At 42.8% G+C, this 21627-nt stretch overlaps 1 protein-coding gene and 1 long non-coding RNA gene across 14 annotated transcripts in view; one reads left to right on the top strand and one right to left on the bottom strand.

Moving 5' to 3' along the window:
• Window positions 1-21627, top strand: part of LOC140191133 (nuclear factor 1 X-type-like) — a 425546-nt gene that overhangs the window by 13398 nt on the left and 390521 nt on the right. The window contains exon 1 of one of the 5 annotated variants that reach the window (XM_072248248.1): window positions 20699-20770. The exons of the other annotated variants lie outside the window; for them this stretch is intronic. The gene's annotated coding sequence lies outside the window, so the exon portion shown is untranslated. Of the gene's footprint in view, window positions 1-20698; window positions 20771-21627 lie in introns of those variants that run through there. 5 annotated transcript variants of the gene reach the window in all.
• Window positions 1-21627, bottom strand: part of LOC140191134 (uncharacterized) — an 89419-nt gene that overhangs the window by 67604 nt on the left and 188 nt on the right. For 6 of the 9 annotated variants that reach the window (XR_011883755.1, XR_011883754.1, XR_011883751.1 and 3 more), the window contains exons 1-2: window positions 21559-21627; window positions 3977-4068 (exon numbers count right to left, since the gene is read on the bottom strand). The exon at window positions 21559-21627 is cut by the window's right edge and continues 188 nt beyond it. This is a non-coding gene — a long non-coding RNA (uncharacterized lncRNA). Of the gene's footprint in view, window positions 1-3942; window positions 4069-15257; window positions 15393-21558 lie in introns of all 9 variants that reach the window. The other 3 variants (XR_011883756.1, XR_011883759.1, XR_011883758.1) reach the window with 3 other exon arrangements.

Here is a 21627-nt window from a genome sequence, read left to right as displayed (position 1 = left end):
ATTGATCTTAGAGTAGGTTAAAAGGTCAGCACCATGTGGTGAGCCAAACAGCCTGTACTATGCTGTATGGTTCTATGTTCTATGTTCTAATGCTCAGTACTGAGAACAGGTCAACTGATCCCTTGTGGCAGATACATTAAGGACATTTAAAAAACTCTTAGGGCTATGTAGAAGGAAGGGCTAGATTGATATTATAGTAGGTTAAAAGGTTGGCACAACATCATAGGCTTAAGGGCCTATACTGCGCTGTTATGTTCTATGTTAATTTCCCTGTTTTAAAATCGTCTGCTGACCTCACCACCCTCCTCTTTAAACACCCCTGAGTTGGTTCCCTCAGTAGCTCTTACTTTGCTGACCTCTTGAACTGGTGCAGGGGATGCCACACCCCACAAACAGACCACCCTTGCCTCCACTGGATACCTACTCATGATATTGGGCCTTCTTCATTGTGGGTGGAAGAGATTTGGGGGAACACAAATGCAAGAGCTGAGACCTCTCCATGGACGGTGTGCACTGACCTGCAATGTTATACAGGTGACTTTACAGAGTGCTGTTTGTGTTGATCAGCAGTGGAGGAGATAAATCCTACTGTGTTTATTTTAAAATATATTTCTTCTGCTCTCTATGATACAATTATAGTCATTTTTTATTAGATACAATGTGTTGACCTTCATTAGTTGGGGGATTGGGCAAATTTTGCAGCTCACACTTAAGTGCATTATGTTCATTTCTGGTTGCCTCATTGTAGGAAGGATGCGGAAGCTTTAGAGAGAGTGCGGAGGAGGGTTACCAGGATGCTACCTGGATTGTGCTGCATTGTTCTGTGTTCTAAGTTCAAATATTTTACATTTAGAGTTGGTTTAAAATATTATTAAATGTATTAAAATTCATCAGCTGACACATGAAGGAAATTTATGGGGCTCTGAAACAGGCACATAGATTAAAGAGAAATGAAGGGCTATGTGGGTCTGGGAAGGAAGTCTTAGGTTGATCTCGGAGTAGATTAGTAAGTCGGCACAACATTGATGGACGAAGGACCTGCACTGTTCTAAGTTCTGTGTTCTATGTTCTATGTTCTGTATTCAATGTTCTGTGTTCTATGTTCCGTATTCTATGTTCTATGTTCTATGTATTCTGTTCTGTGTTCTATGTATTCTGTGTCCTATGTTCTATGTATTACGTTTTGTGTTCTGTGTTCTGTGTTCTATGTTTTATGTTCTGTGTTCTATGCTCTGTGTTCTGTGTTCTATGTTCTATGCATTATGTTTTGTGTTCTGTGTTCTGTGTTCTATGTTTTATGTTCTGTGTTCTATGCTCTGTGTTCTGTGTTCTATGTTCTATGTTCTGTGTTCTGTGTTCTATGTTTTATGTTCTGTGTTCTATGTTCTATGTTCTGTGTTCTGTGTCCTATGTTCTATATATTATATTTTGTGTTCTGTGTATTATGTTCTATGTTCTATGTTCTGTGTTCTATGTTCTGTGTTCTGTGTCCTATGTTCTGTGTTCTGTGTCCTATGTTCTATGTATTATGTTTTGTGTTCTGTGTTCTGTGTTCTATGTTTTATGTTCTGTGTTCTATGCTCTGTGTTCTGTGTTCTGTGTTCTATGTTCTATGCTCTGTGTTCTGTGTTCTATGTTTTATGTTCTGTGTTCTATGCTCTATGTTCTGTGTTCTGTATTCTGTATTCTGTGTTCTGTGTTCTATGTTTTATGTTCTGTGTTCTATGTTCTATGTTCTATGTTCTGTGTTCTGTGTCCTATGTTCTATGTATTATGTTTTGTGTTCTGTTCTATGTTTTATGTTCTGTGTTCTATGCTCTGTGTTCTGTGTTCTGTGTTCTATGTTTTATGTTCTGTGTTCTATGCTCTATGTTCTGTGTTCTGTATTCTGTATTCTGTATTCTGTATTCTGTGTTCTGTGTTCTAATGCACAATTTGCATTCTAACTACTGAGGACAGGTCAACAGAGCCCTTGTGGCCTACAGAGCTGGGTGGACTCACCAATATTGCCTCTACCAGCAGCTTTAAACCAAAGAACTGCTGTTTAATCCAAACAGTTCTGTGTTCTGTTTTGAAATAATTTAAATTTAAAATTGTCTTAAAATACTACTGATTAATACTGATACATGAGGGATATTTAAAAGACTCTTAGATGGGCACATGGATGGTAGAAGAATGGAAGGCTATGTGGAAGGGAAGGGTTAGATTGATCTTAGAGTAGTTTAACGTGTTGACAGTATCATGGGCCAAAAGGCCTGTACTGTGCTGTAATGATCTATGTTCTGTGTATTTCACTAATATTCATCTTAAGAGATGTTTTTGCAATGTCCTCTTGATTTCTTGACTCCAATTAGTAATGAAGAGCTGTCACACGGAGAAAATGACTGTATACCAGTAATTTCAATGGTTCCATTGAAAATCAGAGAATGTATAGACTATGCAGCCAGAAATTCTTATTCTCTGCAGACATCCACAAAACAGAAGACCCCAAGGAATGAATAACAGAAAAATCATGAGAACCACAAAGCCCCCCTCCCTCTCCAACACATTAGCAGCAGCAACAATTATCCTGTTATTCCTTTCTTGTCTCTCACAGCTCTCTTCTAAATCTCTTAACACACAAAGTAACTCATGATCTTTTCCATTGAATGTTTTTGGGGAAACCTTTTCCAACAACTCTCTGACCAGTGTCCAGAGATGAGCAGTGGCAGTGGAAGAGAGTGAAGCTGGCGTTCACTCTGAGATCCCACATCCCGCCACCCTCTAGAATTGAATGGCCATTTTCTCGAAGACCAGGTTGCAATTGAGGATTGATGGATGGGCCGCAGCAAGTGACAAGGGGCGGGCTCCCTGATCTGTGTATCCATGGTCCCCTCTCCCCCATACACTGCCCAATCATCAGCAGTGCCATTTTAGATTTGGGCATGCTGGCTCTGACTGTCGGCCGGCTCGAGGCCAAAATGGATATTTCAACTGCAGGCTTCTCAATAGCAAATCACACTTAACAAACACACACAGTGTACAATATGTGGGAGGACAGGAGTAGGCCTACCAATTTCCCTCCTTCCTTTCCTCCACCACTCTCCCCACCTTCCCAACTTCCCGCCACAGGGTCCCTCGGGTGCCATCTGCTGTGCCACCCACAAATCCAGCCGGGTCCGGCCACAGCACCCCCAACGACAAGCGTCAGCAAAATGCGATGCACCAGAAGGTAAAGTCAGGGTCGGCACAATACGTCTCTTAGAAAAGGAGGAAGACTGCATCAGCCAGAACCGAATGCAAATGCGATAGAATCTAATCACATCATCTCCACCCTGATCCATACTGCATTACAGAACGTGGAGGCATTCTGACCATCTGTTTAAATGTTATCATGCTAACAAAAGCAAATCTGTAATGGCACACACACACACACACACTCACAGGGACACCACACACACAGACATACATACATACGCACACACACACATACTGAGATATGCATATTTATACACAGGCAGACACACATACAACAACAACACACACAGAGCAACATGCATACACACACACAGACATACATATGCGTGCACACATACTGCATATAGACATACTGAGATATACACATTTATATATAGACATTAATGGATATACAGACATACACATTTAGATAACACAAGTACATAATCTTACATGCACATACAGCACAGGCACACACATACATATCAACATGTCGTATATGTATATATACACACATGTACAGCAAATACACACAGACACACACACACAGACAGAGAGAGAGAGACACACACACACACGCACGCGCGTGCGCGCGCACGCACCCTCCTTAAAAGGGGCTTCCGGACAGAAATAGCATTTCTCAGTGATGCCAGTGAGAAACACTTGTGCCAACAACTTGCTCTTCTGAGCCAGTCGACAATGCATCCCGAGAAGTCAATCACACACCTGTCGGTTTGCTCTTAAATGAAAGCACAGCTACCTTTTGGCATTGTTGACTGATGTGACTTCTTTCTTGAGGAATTTCAGCATCCTTGTAAGGTCGGGTGGGGGGGAGGTGGCGTGTGTTAGAATCTAGGAATAGAGGGGGTGAAGCTGTTAATGGGTGAACAACACACTGTGAACAGGCAAAAACACACTGCTACCCAGGACTGCTCAGCACCAGAGAGGTTTCCTGATATCCAACCAGCTGACCCAGGGCAGCTGGTGCCTGTGATCCCCCAGTGAATGCTGTGGCAGTAATTTCAATAGTAAATTCTGTATATTAACAAATTCAGCCTGACACACGGGTAACTGGATGCGATGAGGTAATCTCAAACAGCCTGATTAGAAATGGCAAGGGTTTCCTTTTGTCAGACTTTCCAGGTTGGCAGTGGAAGTTTTTAAAGGCACAGGAACATCCATATATATTAAAGCACCATCAGCAAGAGGTGGCTGTGATTTTGAATTAGGAACCCAAATGACCATATCTCAGGCCGAGTGCGACTAACTTATTTCACTAAAGCCTAGATAAAACTTGCATCATCAAAGACTCCCACCATCCAGGCCATGCTCTCTTCTCGCCGCTGCCATCGGGAAGGAGGTATAAGGGCCTTCGGTCCCACACCACCGGGTTCAGGAACAATTATTACGCATTATCAACCATTAGGCTCTGGAACCAGCGTGGATAACTTCACTCACCTGAACTCTAATTCCGAACTGATTCCACAACCTACAGATACACTTTCATATTCACATTATCATATATCTATCTATTTATTTATTCTTTTGCACATTGGTTCTTTGTCAGTCTTTGTGCGTAGTTTACCATTTTTCGTTGATTATATTGTATTTCTCTGTTTTCTCTGCAGGAAAATGAATCTCAGTAAACACACTTTGATAATAAATTCACATTGAACTTTGAAGACTTTTCGAAAACCTCAGATAAATGTTCACATTTTGGGGACAGGTTTTGGCTTGTGTAGAGCAGGTTTATAAAGTGAGGCACTAGGGCCTCCAGCCCACCATGTCCATGTTAACCGTGAAGTAAACATCCAATAACCAATTCCTCTCTGATCTGTAGTGTTTGAGAATTTGCAATCACCGTCCCAGCAGTGGCATCTGCCTGAATCTACTGTGAATTCAGCTGGTAACAGCCCTCTAAAATAATATTTAAGAGTGAATAAGTACCTCAGGACAAAAACATGAGTAGGAGAAGCCCATGTGGAATCTCAGTTAGAAGATTTAGGAGGATGTTGTCAGGTCTCAAGGGCCCGAGTCACAGAGAGAGGTTGGACTTTATTCCTTGGACTGCAGGAGACTGAAGGATGACCTTATAGAGGTGTACAAAATCATGAGGGCTATAGATAAGGTGAATGCCCACAGTGGCAATGGAAACAAAAGCTAGCGGGCACACAGTAGGTTTAAAAGTGAGAGGCAAAGGATTTAGTAAAACACTGAGTGGCAACTTCTTCATTCAGAGGGTGGTCTGCATATAGAAAGTGGCTGAGGCAGGTACACTCATGCAATTTTAAAGGCGCTTGGTCAGGTACATGGATGGGAAATGTTTAGAGGGATATGGGTCAAACACAGGAAAATGTGACAGGTTTAGGTGGGCATCTTGATCAGCATGGATCAGTTGGATTGAAGAGCCTGTCTCCGTAACTCAATAAGATGATCTGTCGACTGAATCTGAGTGTAATGTTTGAGGTACAGTGTGTAACAGGTGTACAACTGTAGCAAGCTTTCAAAGTCTAAGTATATTTATCATCCAAGTACATTCATGTCACCATATACTAACTTGAAATTCATTTTCCTGCAGACACTTACAGAAAACTAAAGTAATACAATGGAACTTGTGAAAAACCATACATAAAGACTGACAACAACCAATGTATAAAAGAAGATAAATTGTGGAAATTTAAAAAAATATAATACTGAAACATAAGTTGCAGAGTCTTTTAAAGTGAGTCTGTTGGTTGTGGAATGAACTCAGTGTTGAGGTGAGCAAGGTTATCCATGTTGGTTCAGGAGCTTCATGGTTGAAGGGTAATGACAGTTGGCATGGGATCTGAAACTCCGAAAGCTCCTTCCCGATGGTAGTAGTGAGAAGAGAGCATAGACTGGATGGTGATAATATCAGCTGCTTTCCTCGGCAGTGTGACATGTAAATGTGCTCAATGATGGGGAGGACTTAGCCTGAGCTGGACTGACCACTTTCTGACTCTTCAGCCTTTTCCAAACGATTGTACGTTTCCTTCTATTCTACTTCTCTCCTTTGTGACAAAGAAGCAATGTTTGACCCATTACCCTGACCAAATTCCCTTCTAAATGTCCTGATTGACTCGACTTCCACAGACATCGAGCTCCACATCATAGTTACAGGGCACATTAAAAAAGCTTTACTCTGCAACCATCTTTTATCTTTTTTCATCACCTTGAATCTGCACCCCCAGTTCCCCGACATCCTCTTTCCTCGATTCCACCTTCTCTAAACCAGATATGATCATTGGCACCACCATCATATCTCCTCATAGCTCCCCTTGCTCCAAGTATGTGGGGAGAATAAAATGGGATTAGTGTTGTATCAGTGTACGTGAGGAGTTCATAGTTAGTGTAGACTCAGTAGGCTAAAGGGCCTGTTCCTGTATATTTGCCTTCATAGCTCCAACCTCAGGTTCTCTAGTCCAATACTGGAACTAAATACCCTCAAAAACATTCCAGTAAAAATGACCACCACATCCGCAACGTCCCTGAATTAAAGAGATAAAGATTAAAGATTAGTTTTATTTGTTGAAACATAGAGTGAAATGAGCCATTGGTGTCAATGACCAACACAGTTTGAGGTTGTGCTGGGAGCAGCCTGCCAGTATTGCCATAATTCTGGAACCAACATAGCATGCCCACAAGTTACTAATCCTAACCTGCCTTTAGAATGTGGGAGAAAGCCAGAACACTTGGAGGAAATCCAAGCAGTCAAGGGGAGAATGTACAAGTTCCTTAAAGACAGCATTGGGAACTGAAACCCAGTTGTTGGTGCTGTAAGGTGTTAGGCTACTGTGCTGCCCTGAATTGTGGCAATCAAAACAATATTCCAACAAACAAAGTCACTTATCATTATTAACAAGACCACTGTGCCCAGACTACAGACAACTAGTCTCTCTATATGCATCCAACACAAAATATTTTAAGATGGTATGATATGAATGAAGACCATAAGACATAGGAGCAGAATTAGGCCATCTGGCCCATCAAGTCTGAAATTACAATGGTATGAGAGAGGAACTGCCCAAAGTTGACTGGAAATGGTCACTACCAGGAAGGACAGCAGAGCAGCAGTGGCTGGAGTTTCTGCAAAAAATGAGGGAAGTGCAAAACAGATATATTCCAAATAAGAAGAAATTTTTGAATGGAAGAAGTACACTACCATGGCTGACAAGTGAAGTCAGATCCAAAGTAAGTGAAAAGAGAGGGCATACAAGGAAGCCAGAGCTAGTGGGAAGACAGAGGATTGGGAAGCTTTTAAAAACTTGCAGAAGGAAACTAAGAAGGTCATTAAGAAATAAAAGATGAATTATGAAAGGAAGCTGGTGACTAATATCAAAGAAGATACTAAAAGCTTTTTTAAGTACATAAAGGGTAAAAGAGAGCTGAGGGTAGATATAAGACCAATAGAAAATGACGCTGGAGATATCGTAATGAGGGACGCAGAGATGGCAGAGGAACTGAATGCGTATCTTGCATTAGTCTTCACAGTGGAAGACACCTGCAGTATACTGGACTTCCAAGAGTGTCAGGGAAATGAAGTAGGTGCAGTGAAAATTATGAATGAAAGGGTGTTCAGGAAGCTTATTGGTCTGAGGGTGGATAAATCTCCTGGACCTGATAGAATGCATCCTTGGGTTCTGAAGGAAGTAGCTGGAGAGATTGCGGAGGCATTAACAATGATCTTTCAAGAATCGATAGATTCTGGCATTGTACCGGATGACTGGAAAATTGCAGATGTTACTATGCTATTTAAGAAGGGTGGGAGGCAGCGGAAGGAAAACTATAGACCCGTTAGCCTGACATCAGTGGTTGGGAAGTTGTTGAAATCGATTGTTAGGGATGAGATTACGGAGTACCTGGAGGCACATGACAAAATCCGCCAAAGCCAGCATGGTTTCCTGAAAGGAAAATCCTGCCTGACTAACCTACTGCAATTTTTTGAGGAAAATACAAGCACATTAGACAAAGGTGATGCAGTAGATGTGGTATACTTGGATATTCACAAGGCCTTTGTCAAGGTGCCACACATGAGGCTGCTTAGCAAGATAAGAGCCCATGGAATTACAGGGGAGTTACTAGCATGGGTGAGCATTGGCTGGTCAGCAGAAAACAGAGAGTGGGAATAAAGGGATCCTATTCTGGCTGGCTGCCGGTTACCAGTGGAGTTCCACAGGGGGTCGGTGTTGGAACCGCTGCTTTGTACGATGTATGTCAACGATTTGTCTATGGGATTAATGGATTTCTGGCTAAATTTGATGAAGGTGCAAAGATAGGTGGAGGAGCAGGTAGTGTTGAGGAACCAGAGAGCCTGCAGAGAAACTTAGGTCGTTTAGGAGAATGTGCAAAGAAGTGGGAAATGAAATACAATGTTAGAAAATGTATGGTCATGCACTTTGGGTAGGGGACATCAACTCAGACCATGAGAGGCCTGCGTCGGGCATTTTCATGCCTTACAAGGAGCAGATTGGAAGTCTGTGTGGGGCATTCCTCGCACTTTGGTGGAAGAAATAAACAAGCAGACTATTATTTAGATGGGGAGAGAATTCAAAATACAGAGATGCAAAGGGACTTGAGAGCTCTTGTGCAGGATACCCTAAAGATTAGCCTCCTGGTTGAGTCGGTTGTGAAGAAGACGAATGCAATGTTGGCATTCATTTCTAGAGTTAGAGAATATAAGAGCAGGGATGTGATGTTGAGACTCTATAAGGCACATCTGAGACCACACTTCGAGTATTGTGTGCAGTTCTGGGCTCCTTATTTTAGAAAGGATATACTGACATTGGAGGGGGTTCGGAGAAGATTCAAGAGAATGATTCCAGGAATGAAAGGGTTACCATATGCGGAACGGCTAGCAGCTCTTGGGCTGTATTCCCTGGAGTTCAGGAGAATGAGAGGGGAACCTCATTGAAACATTCCGAATGTTAAAAGGCCTGAACAGATTATTTATGGCAAAGTTACTTCCCATGGTGGGGGACTCTAGGACAAGAAGGTACAACTTTAGGATTGAAGGACGTCCATTTAGAACTGACGTACAGAAAAATTACTTTAGTCAATGAGTGGTAAATCTATGGAATTTGTTGTCACAGGTGGCTTTGGAAGCCAAGTCATTAGGTGCATTTAAGGCAGAGGTAGATAGGTTCTTGATTAGCCAGGGTATCAAAGGGTATGGGGAGAAAGCAAGAGACTGGGATGACTGGAAGAATTTGATCAGCCCATGACTGAATGGTGGAGCAGACTCGATGGGCTGAATGGCCTACTTCTGCTCCTATATCTTATGGTCTTATGGTCTGCTTCGCCATCCAATCATGGCTGATCCTTTTTCTCTCTCCTCCTCAACCCTAGATTGTGCAAAAAATTCCACAAATTCACTACCCTTTGGCTGAAGCAATTTCTTCGCATATCTGTTTTGAGAGGGGGCCCTTCTATCCTGAGGCTGTGCTCTCTTGTCCTAGACTCTCCCACCATGGGCAACATCCTTTCCACATCTACTCTGTCTAGGCCTTTCAACATTTGAAAGATCTCAATAAGATCCCCCCTCATCCTTCTGAATTCCAGCAAGTACAGACCCAGAGGCATCAAATGTTCCCTGTATGATAACCCTTTCATTCCTGGAATCATCCTTGTGAACCTCCCCTGGACCCTCTCCAATGCCGGCACATCATTTCTAACATGAGGGGCCCAAAACTGTTCACAATACCAAGGTGAGGCCTCACCAGTGCCTTACAAAGCCTCAGCGTCACATCCCTGCTCTTGTATTCTAGACCTCTTGAAATGAATGCTAATGTGGCATTTCCCTTCTTTACCACTGACTCAACCTATAAGTTAACCTTCAGGGTATTCTGCACAAGGACTCTCAAGTCCCTTTGCATCTCAGATTTTTGGATTTTCTCCCCGTTTAGAAAATAGTCCACACATTTATTTCTACTACCAATGTTCATGATCATGCGTTTTCCAACATTGCATTTCATTTGCCACTTCCTTGCCCATTCTCCTAATTGGCCTAAGTCCTTCTGCATCCTACCTGTTTCCTCAACACTACCTGCCCCTCCACCAAGCTTTGTATCATCTGCAAACTTGGCAACAAAGCCATCTATTCCATCATCTAAATCACTTATATACAGCATAAAAAGAAGTGGTCCCAACACTGACCCCTGCAGAACACTTGGTAAGCAACCTCATGTGTAGCACCTTGTCAAAGGCCTTCTGAAAGTCCAAGCAGACAACATCCACTACATCCCCTTTATCTATCCTACTTGTAATCTCCTCAAAAAATTCCATCAGGTTCATCAGACTGGAATTTCCCTGAAGGAAACCATGCTGACTTTGTACTATCTTGTCCTGTGTCACCAAGTACTCCATCACCTCATCCTTAACAATTGACTCCAAGTGAAAGGCCAATAATGAGGGAATATATAAAGACTGGTAGACCTCTTTGTATATCTGCTAGTTTAACAATGCTTGAATACAGTAAGTTTTTACGTACATTTGCTGTATGCTGCTGAAGCAAATTGAGCGTGTGGGTAACACGTAGAAGGTCAAATAACATATGTCAATATTGACAAGCAATTAATCAGTATTGTGAAGGGCTGAGGTCTCAAAAACAGTTGAGAGGTTCAATTTTGTCAAGAGGAGAACCCACGATGAAATCAAAAAGTCAACATAATCTCTTCCCTTTGGAAGCAGCAACTGCCAACAACATTGGTTTACCCTGAAGATGAAGCATTCTAAAGGGAGAATGAAACTACTAGGGAAGTCAAAGACAACAGAAAAGTGATGCTTTAGTGGTAGTAGTGGGAGAGAAAGAAATGGCAGACAAACACAATCAGTATTTTGTAAACAAGAGAAAATCTTCATATGCTGGGAATCCAAGCAACACACACAAAATGCTGGAGGAACTCAGCAGGCCAGGATTCTGCCAAAGGATTTCGGCCCAAAGTGCCGACTGCGCTTTTTTCCATAGATGCTGTCTGGCCTGCTGCGTTCCTCCAGCATTTTGTGTGTGTTGTAAGTATTTTGCATCTGTCTTCACTGTGGAAAATACCAGCAATATGCCTCTTATCATTTAATACACCTCTCATCCTTCTTCGCTGCAAAGGGAAAAACCCAAGCTCACTCAACTTTTACTCATACGACAAGCTCACTAACCTGGCCAGCATCCTGGTGAATCTCCCTGCACCCTCTCTAAAGCCTCCACAACTTCCCTACAATGTGGTGACCAGAACTGAACACAGTACTTCAAGTGTTATCCTGCAACTTCACAAAACACTGTTTCGGACACACTTGGAGTGCAGCATGCATTTCTGGTCACCATGCAACAGAAGGATGTGATTGTGCTGGAGAGGGTGCAGAGGAGATTCATCAGGATGCTGGAGGATTTTAGTTGTAGACTGGGCTTTCTTTTCCTAGGAGGGAAAGAGGCTGAGAGGTGAATTGGTGGTGGTATATAAGATTATGAGAGGTATAGTTGGGGTGGAAAGCTAAAATCTTTTCTCCATGGTAGTTAAATACTTTTTCCCCTGGTAGGATTATCACAAACAAAAGGTCATGGGCTTGAATTGAGAGTAAGGGGATCTGAGAGGCATTTGAGGCAATTTCTCTTTAGCACAGTGAGTGGTTGATATCTGTAACTCACTGCCAGAGGAGGTGGTAGAATCAGAGATAGTCAAAGCTTAAGAGACAGTTAAAAGTGCACAGTATAGGATACAGCCCTAATGTGTGGGTAAATGGGATCAGTGACAAGGGTATAAATAGTTCGCCATGGTTGTGGTGCTGTACAGCTCAGTGAGTCTATACTGCTCTGGAACAACACTTGCATGCGTGTGTGTGTGTGTGCTCACAACACCAAGCTCTAACTCACTGTTAGTGTTTTCACTAAACCACTTGAGTGAACTGACTTCATTCAGCATCTCTGAGACAAAGGTCCCTGAACAAACTGTGCCCCTCTTCCTCCTCCTGAGGGAGTCCCTCAGGATCGAGAATGACTTGCGTCCACTTTGGTTCTAAGGTGACTGAAAGCGCTATTGTGGGTCTGCTGTAGATGGGATAGGGGGTGCCTGACAAGGCAGGTGGGCAGCTAATTTGTAAAGAATGTGATCTTTCAACTCATCTCCTAGTGCACGGACAGAAAGGTCTGAGTGACATAGCGAGTGCTCCATAGGTCCTGGCGGAGTCACTGTGTGGTTGTGAACTTCCACCTTGGGGCATTCCTCTTTCCACCTGTAATTTCTTCATGTAATTCAGTCGCTAGGTATACACGGAGAGGTGGTAAATTGGATTAGACATTGGCTCAATGGAAGAAGCCAAAGAGTGGTAGTAGAGAATTGCTTCTCTGAGTGGAGGCCTGTGACTAGTGGTGTGCCACAGGGATCAGTGCTGGGTCCATTGTTATTTGTCATCTATATCAATGATCTGGATGATAATGTGGTAAATTGGATCAGCAAGTTTGCTGATGATACAAAGATTGGAGGTGTAGTAGACAGTGAGGAAGGTTTTCAGAGCCTGCAGAAGACTTGGACCAGCTGGAAAAATGGGCTGAAAAATGGCAGATGGAGTTTAATACAGACAGGTGTGAGGTATTGCACATTGGAAGGACAAACCAAGGTAGAACATACAGGGTTAATGGTAAAGCACTGAGGAGTGCAGTGGAACAGAGGGATCTGGGAATACAGATATAAAATTCCCTAAAAGTGGCGTCACAGGTAGATAGGGTTGTAAGGAGAGCTTTTGGTACATTGGCCTTTATTAATCGAAGTATTGAGTATAAGAGCTGGAATGTTATGATGAGGTTGTATAAGGCATTGGTGAGGCCGAATCTGGAGTATTGTGTTCAGTTTTGGTCACCAAATTACAGGAAGGATATAAATAAGGTTGAAAGAGTGCAGAGAAGGTTTACAAGGATGTTGCTGGGACTTGAGAAACTCAGTTACAGAGAAAGGTTGAATAGGTTAGGATTTTATTCCCTGGAGTGTAGAAGAATGAGGGGAGATTTGATAGAGGTATATAAAATTATGATGGGTATAGATAGAGTGAATGCAAGCAGGCTTTTTCCACTGAGGCAAGGGGAGAAAAAAACCAGAGGACATGGGTTAAGGGTGAGGGGGGAAAAGTTTAAAGGGAACATTGGAGGGGGGCTTCTTCACACAGAGAGTGGTGGGAGTATGGAATGAGCTGCCAGACGAGGTGGTAAATGCGGGTTCTTTTTTAATATTTAAGAACAAATTGGACAGATACATGGATGGGAGGAATATGGAGGGATATGGTCCGTGTGCAGGTCAGTGGGACTAAGCAGAAAATGGTTCGGCACAGCCAAGAAGGGCCAAAAGGCCTGTTTCTGTGCTGTAGTTTTTCTATGGTTTCTATGGTTTCTATGGTAAGAAAGCTCAGAATAGAGTGACTGTTTTTACAGTGTGTCAGCAGATCAATAGTAATTAGGGTCTCAACGCTAGGGACATAGGCACAGGAGAGGAAACTGAGATTGGTTCCTGAGGATTTTGGAAGAATAGATCAGGTGGTATTTTTCAACTGGCCTGAGATGCCTGCTGTAGGCAGCTTCTGTCTCTGAAGCACCCAGGACAGTAGGGAACACCACTGCCCCAGAGACTCTCAGGACCATAACAGCATAAAAACATAAGATATAGATGCAGAATTAGGCTATTCAGCCCATTGAGTCTGCATCTACATTCCATCATGGCCGATTTAATATTCCTGGCTCCCCATTCACCCATTGTCCTGCCTTCTCCCTTAATCTTTGATGCCTTTGATGCAAAAACCTATCATTCTCTGCTTTAAATGTATCCAATGAATTAGCATTTGCAGCTGTCTACGGCAATGAAGTCCAGAATTCACCACTCTCTGGTGAATTAAATTTCTCCTCATTTCTATTCTAAATGGATGTCCCTCTATACTGAGGCTTTGCCCTCTGATCCTAGACTCCCCCACCATTGGAAACATCCTCTCCACATCCACTCTATCTAGGCCTTTCAATATTTGATAGATTTCAATGCAAGCTCCCCTTCATTCTTCTAAACTCCTGCGAGTATAGGTCCAGAGCCACAAAATGCTACTCATATATTAACATTTTCATTCCGAGGATCATTCTTGAGAATCTCCTCTGGACCCTCTCCAATGCCAGCACATCTGTACTTAGATAAGAGGCCCCAAAACTGCTCATAATACTCCAAATGCAGTCTGACTAATGTCCTGTGAAGCCTCAGCATTACCTCCTTGGAAGATCAGCCTGGTTGGCAGATGAATCCTGGTATGGAGTTAGATGAAGACTTGGTTTTTCCACTCCGGCACTTGGCTTAATGTGAGAAAGACAAGAAGCCAATGCCCTGAAAGTGCTCCACTAACTTAAAAGCCTCAGGATTGTACACCTCTTCCTACCCAAGTTAGTAACATTGTGATTAAAATCCATCAAAGAGCTGAAAGCCATTACCTCAAGAACCAATGGCTAGTTCCATGGGCGTAGATTGAATCCTCCCCCAAGTTCCCTACCTCATTCTAAGCTGCAGAGGAATAGATGGCTGCCTCTCTGGATGGTAAGGTATTTGTTTCTTGATTAGTAAGGGCATCAAAGATTATGGGGAAAAAGGCAGAGAATGGAGTTAAGAGGGATAAAATATCAGCCATATTGGAATGGCAGAACAGACTCAGTTGGCCTAATTCTGCTCCTATGCCTTATCATTTTATGAGAGGGATGAGTGGAGTGAGGTATCTCCACTTTGATCCTCTTGTAATATTACCCGACTGGCATGGTGCACAGGAAAATCATTGTCCAAAGAAGAATTTTCAAAACATCTATGTTAAAAATTTACAAACATAGAAAACCTACAATAGAAGGAGTCTTTTATAAGAATACTATCAATTATTTTATAATTATAACACCAACTATTATGGATGGTTTGTGACTGTGAGATAGCAAGTTGTGGGAGGAAAAGAGAGAGTGTGTGTATTCCTTTCTATAACAAAAAAAACCTGGCATCAAAGAATTAACAATAACCTGTTGGATTACCTACTTCAGATATTTTTGAGTACTTTTATCTGATGGTGAGTACTGCTGGTGTTGTTACCGGTTTCAAAATCTATGAAGACATGGTAGTTGGATTCATATAAGGCCTGTTGCTGAGTCTTCCTTCAGTTTGTGGTGGTATCTGAAGGAATAAAAATTTACCTCTCAAAAAGTCAGGCCCAGCAACATGATTGTTTTCCCCAGAAGAATTATCAAAGTTTGCAAACATAGAAACATCAAAGTAAAAAAAATCTTGTATAAGAAGTACTATTCTTATACTAAATCAATCATTTTACCAATTAGAAGACCAACTATTCTCTGCAATAACTAAAGGTATTTTAATATATGGGAAAGAGGCAGTAAATGGTACTGGGTTTCAACTCAGCTCAGATCAGGCTGAATGATTGAATAGACTCTCTGTTTTCAGTGTGACGATAATATTGTCAAACCAGCATGATTTGTGGCTGGTCGTCCCAGTGACTATGCACCTCATAGATACAGTCATAGAGAATTGCAGGGCATTTAGTCCACCAAGACCATTGCCCATTGTTACACTACTCCTATATTGGCTCATTTTATTCTTCCCACACTCTCATCAATTGCTCCCAACACCACCACTGCCCCACCCACCCAAGCTTGTACCACTCACATACACACCAAGGTTAACTTACTAACGGCCAAATAATCTTCCAACATGCAGTTCTTTCAGATTGGGAGGAAACTGGAGAATCTTGTAGTACTGTGAGCAGTTTGAGGCTTCTTATCTAAGAAAGGATATGCCTGTATTGGAGAAGGTCCAGAGGAGGTTCACGAGAATTATCCTGGGAATGGAAGGGTTAATATATGAGGAGCATTTGATGGCTGTGAGCCTGTACTCATTGGTGTTTAGAAGAAGGAGAGGGGGATCTCATCAAAACCTATTGAATATTGAAAGGCACACAACAGGAATTCTGCAGGTGCTGGAAATTCAAGCAACACACATCAAAGTTGCTGGTGAATGCAGCAGGCCAGGCAGCATCCCTAAAAAGAAGTACAGTCGACGTTTCGGGCTGAGTCCTGACGAAGGGTCTCGGCCTGAAATGTCGACTGTACCTCTTCCTAGAGATGCTGCCTGGCCTGCTGCGTTCACCAGCAACTTTGATGAATATTGAAAGGCCCAGACAGAGTAGACGTGAAGAGGATGAATCCAGAGGGTGAATCCAGGACCAGAGGGCACAACCTTATGATAGCCGTATGTCCATTTAGAACAGAGATGAGAAGGAATTTCTTTAGCCAGAGGGTGGTGAAACTGTGGAATCCATTGTCACAGACCACTGTGGAGGCCAGGTCATTTAGTATATTTAAAGCAGGGGTTCGATAGGTTCTTAGTTAGTCAGTTTACAGGCAGAAGACAGAAGAATGTGGTTGAGAGGGATAATAACTCAGCCATGATGTACTGGCAGAGCAGTTTCACTGGGCTAAATGACCTAATTCTGTTCCTATGTCTTATGGTCTAACAGTCTTAAACCCATGCAGACACAGCGAGAATGTACAAACTCCACAGAGTCAGTGTGGGTGACCACGACTGACCCCAGATTGCTGGAGCTGCGAGACTTATGGATTTGGGGTGGGGTGGGGGGGAGGGAATTGCAAATTCAGGCTCCACACTGTGGTATCCCATTGTGGTCTGTCACTGTTCATTCTGCATGGCTCATGCTATGTGGATGGGCATCTCTGCAAAGTGATGCTGGGAACTGTGAAACTAGCATCCTGGGCACGTCCTTAAATGCAAAATTAAGATAAGCAAAACCATTTTACCTAGAAATGTCATCACTGTCAATATCAAAAATATTTAGTGGTTAAAAATCATTTAGACCACTGAACTAAGCAAATTTACTTATTCAGATACAGCATGGAATAGGCCTTTCCAGCCTTTTGAGCCACGCTGCCCAGCAATCCCCCAATTTATTCCTATCCTAATCATGGGACAATTTACAATGGCCAATTAACCTACCAACTGGTAGGTCTTTAGACTGTGGGAGGAAACCAGAGCACCCCAAGGAAACCCTCATGGTCATGGGAAGAACATTAAAACTCTTCACAGGCAGAGGCAGGAATTGAACCTGGGTCTCTGGTATTGTAAAGCATTATGCTAACCACTATGCTACCACAATAACCTGGAATTAGAAGCGTGTTATGAAACATATCTCTCCACTGCAGACAGAGACAATGTGTAATGGTGCTGCAAGATTATGGGGTAATGGTACCTTAATAACAATGGAGTGGGTTCAGCAGGGTTTAACAATACTAGGAAGAGCAATAGTGTCTATCTGCAGGAAACGAAATCTGGGAAATTCCTTGGCAGTTTCTTGTTGATGTAGCAAATTGTCCCAATGGCACCTAGTCGAAAGTATCACACTGAGTCACACACTGAGAAATAGAGGCAAAAACCTAGACAGGTGCTGGATTTCAGGAAGTTTTGAGGGAACAATGGATGAGAGAGAGAAAGAAAGAGAGGGAGACAGGGAGAGAGGGAAGGAGGGAGGGAGTAAGCAAGCAAGTGAGATAGGGGTGAGGGAGAAGGAGGAAGGGAGGGAGAGAGAGGGAAGAGAGAGGGAGAGAGACTGAAAGGGAGAGAGAATCAGGGAGGGAGAAAGCGAGAAAGAGGTCAAGATAGAGGTTAGAGAAAGGGGGGAGAAGGAAGGTGAGGGATATGGAGAGAGGGAGAAAGAAAGATGAATAGAGAGAGTGAGAGAGAGGTAGAGAGGACAGAAAGATGGAAAGAGGAGGGAATGAAAAAGGGAAGGAATTCCTGAGGGAAGACTTTCAGTAGTTGAATGCTTAAATTTGAGGATTGACACCAGGCCAAGACTGAATAAATCAGCCTTGGCAATTAGCTATATAGAGTCACAAAGTTGTACAGCACAGAAAAAGACCCTTCAGCCTATATGTGCCCATGCTGAATGATAGGGACAGGTATAAGCTGAAAGGCCTTTTACAGTGACCTTTGAAGACCATTGGAGATATCCCCATATCTCAACCTTACTGCTTTAGACATCAGAACAAGAATCAAGCTTATTATCACTATCTCAGATGAAGTGAAAAAATGTGAATAGGAACCTGATTGGAAGGGAGGTGTGGGAAGAAATGAGCAACAATAACACACCTGTAATGTTCAGGAGAAGCCCAGGGTTTAGCAGGGTTTAGCCTGAGAACATCAGAATCAGTGATCCATCAGCTGGGCAGCCAACTCTGCGCATGTCACCGAAACAGAAAACTAACAGCAGTCAGGAGAGAGTAAGTGTGGGGAGAATGTTCCCCTCCTGAGAAATCAGGAATGAGGAGTCATGGGGTAGGCCAGTTGTCAAATTTACTTTAAATTCATTATCAGTTATGGTCACCTTACTATAGGAAGGATGTGAATACTATAGAGTGCAGAGGAGATTTACAAGGATGTTGCCTGGATTGGAGGGTGTACCTTATTGGGAATAGGTTGAATGAACTTGGCCTTTTCTCCTTGGAGCGACAGAGGATGAGAGGTCACCTGATAGAGGTAAGATGATGAGGAGCATTGATTATGTGGATAGCCAGAGGCTTTTTTTCCAGGGCTGAAATGGTGAACATGAGGGGACATAGTTTTAAGGTGCTTGGAAATAGGTACAGAGGGGATGTCAGGACTAAGTTTTTCACATAGAGAGTGGTGGTGTGGGGAATGCACTGTTGGTGGTGGTGGTGGAAGCAGATACAATAGGATATTTTTAAAGTCTTTTAGATAGGTACGTGGAGCTTGGAAAAATAGAGGGCTATGCGCTAGGGAAATTCTAGGCAGACCTTTAGAGTAGGTTACATGGTCAGCACAACATTGTGGGCCGAAGGCCCGTAATGTGCCATAAATTTCTATGTACTATATTCAAAGTAAGTATCTGTTACCATTTACAACCACGAGATTTATTTTCTTACAGGCATTCACAAGAAAATAAAGAAAGAAATAAAGAAATGCAATCAAATTTATAAAGAACTATACATAAATAAAGACTGATAAACAACCTTAATAGACATAGGAACAGACTTAGGCCATTCAGCCTGTCGGGTCTGTGCCAGCATTCCATCATGGCTAATTCATTATCCTTCTCAATCCCATTTTTCTGTCTTCTTCTTGTAAGCATTGACACCATGAATAAATGCAAATTGTGCAAATTTTTTTAAAAAACGTGGGCAATTAGGAGTAACTTGCACCTTGGCTGGCATGGACCAGTTAGGTTGGAGGGCCTGTTCCTCTGTCCTATTGATTGAATCTGAGTGCAATGTTTGAGGTATGTGTACAACTGTAGCAAGATTTCAGTCAAGGCGAAGTCTAAGGAAATTTATTATCAAAGCACGTAAATATCACCATATGCTACCTTGAGATTTATTTCCTTGCAGGCGCTTACAGAAGTATAAAGAAATCTAATTGAATTTATGAAAACAACTACACTTAACCAAGACTGACAAACATTCAATATGCAAAATCATGCAGATGATAATTTTTTAAAGGCAAGTAAATAAAACTGAGTTGTAGAGAACTTGAAAGTGATTCTATAGGTTGTGGAGTTTGGACTGAACTGAGGAGAAAACTCTCCCAGAGGATTGTAAATCTCTGGAGCTCTCCACCACAGAGGGGGTGCAGTCACCGACTGCATTCAGAACTGGCGTCAATAAACCTGTGGATATCGGAGAAATCATGTGTATGGATAGTAAAGGAAAGCAGAGCAGAGAATGATCAGCAATGGTCTTGATAAATTTAGGAATGTGGATCTTCTGCTGTTCCTGATCTTGGACTCTAACCTCAACTTCTCACCCGACCGCTGATTCAACCTCCGTAGGTAGGCTGAATTCCTTTCCCGAGCTATTTTTCGGCACATTGTCAACGCTCAAGCACTTTGTTCCCCCAATTTAATTCAGCTTTTAGATTTGAATACGTCGATAGTTATATTAAAATAGTGCAATCCTATATAATATATGCAAATATTTATATACAGATATAATTAAGAATAATGGAAATAAGGAAAATAAAACACAAATTAAATAAAAAGAACGAAATGGTGGAAACACTCAGAGGGTCGAGTAGAATCTGTGAAGAAGTAGACAGATTTTAGCTCCGTGCGGGCGACCATTCGTCAGAACTCTGATGAGATGTCATTCACCCAACGCGCGAATTCTCTCCCGGATGCCACATGACCTGCTGAGTGTTTCCAACGTTTTCTCTTACTTCCAGATTTCCCAGCAACTGCAGGTATTTTTGCTATTAAAACACAAGCTAGTTGTCCAAAAATTAAAGAAAAACCATTTTCTTGGAATTGATACTTCTGTCAAATATTTTGCTATTTGCGTTAAGAATGGCACATACGTTTATGTGTCCATCTGTTTGCGTGTGTGCGCGCCTGCAATATATTTGTCCACCCTTACAAGCGGACACTATAACTTTGTAGCTGGAAGTCTGGGAGGACTGTACGTAAGCACCAAATCCAGAGTCGAAACGCTTCCTGTACAACCCTGTGCCAGGTATGTAACAGGCGGATTGCCCAGTCAGAGCACGCTTCACAAAGCTCATAGGCGTCTAAATTAACCATGCTAGAAATGTGACCACAACTTTTGATCTCCCCTAAAGTCACGCCGACAACCAACCCCTCCCCCTGCTCAGTAGCCCCTTTCCACGGTAAGCGGTTGCGGAAACGAGGGAAAGGTGGATTGCCCAGTTGGCACCCAGTGTGACCGGCGCCCCTTCTCACAACGGACTCTGAAACGATCTGAAGGGAAACATTCCGATCCCACAGAACAATGTGCATATATTTAATAATTACCCTGGCTTTAAATGCTATTGAGGCTGGAGGAGAGGGCGAGGGTTGCGAGGTAGAGAAGGATGCCCAAAATGACCCTATGCAGGGTATTTGTGGGACTCGGGGTGGGGGTGGGGGGAGCGTCAGTGCCAGCCCACTCCACCGTCCCCACACCCCTCGTTTAACCTCCTCAGCCCCGTTCGAACGGCAGCCCCTATCGCTAGCCCCGGCCCTTCCCCGGGTGATTGACAGCTCCGATCGGAATGGGAGGCAAACAGTGGACGTGCAGCAGAAAGCGACGATCTTACGACAAAACCAGACACCGAGACCGCCGCAGATTTCGAAGAATTCCCAGCCCCACTAAAACTCGTCGGGATAAAAAAAACAGCGGCACAAATCACTTAACTCATTTACAACAGAGACCGTCTCCCTCCCCGCCCCCACTCTCCGTATAAAAACAAAAAGCACGCACGATATTTTTCACCGTATCAACCCCAAATTCACATTACGTACAGTTTCGCCTTCTGATTTTTTGCTCTTCTTTTTCAAAATAAACCCCTCCAGGAAAACAATTTCTCTCTC

Source organism: Mobula birostris, chromosome 32 (genome assembly GCF_030028105.1).
Source record: "Mobula birostris isolate sMobBir1 chromosome 32, sMobBir1.hap1, whole genome shotgun sequence".
In the NCBI taxonomy this organism is placed as follows: domain Eukaryota; kingdom Metazoa; phylum Chordata; class Chondrichthyes; order Myliobatiformes; family Myliobatidae; genus Mobula; species Mobula birostris.
This window is presented reverse-complemented; position numbering and strand designations above follow the sequence as displayed.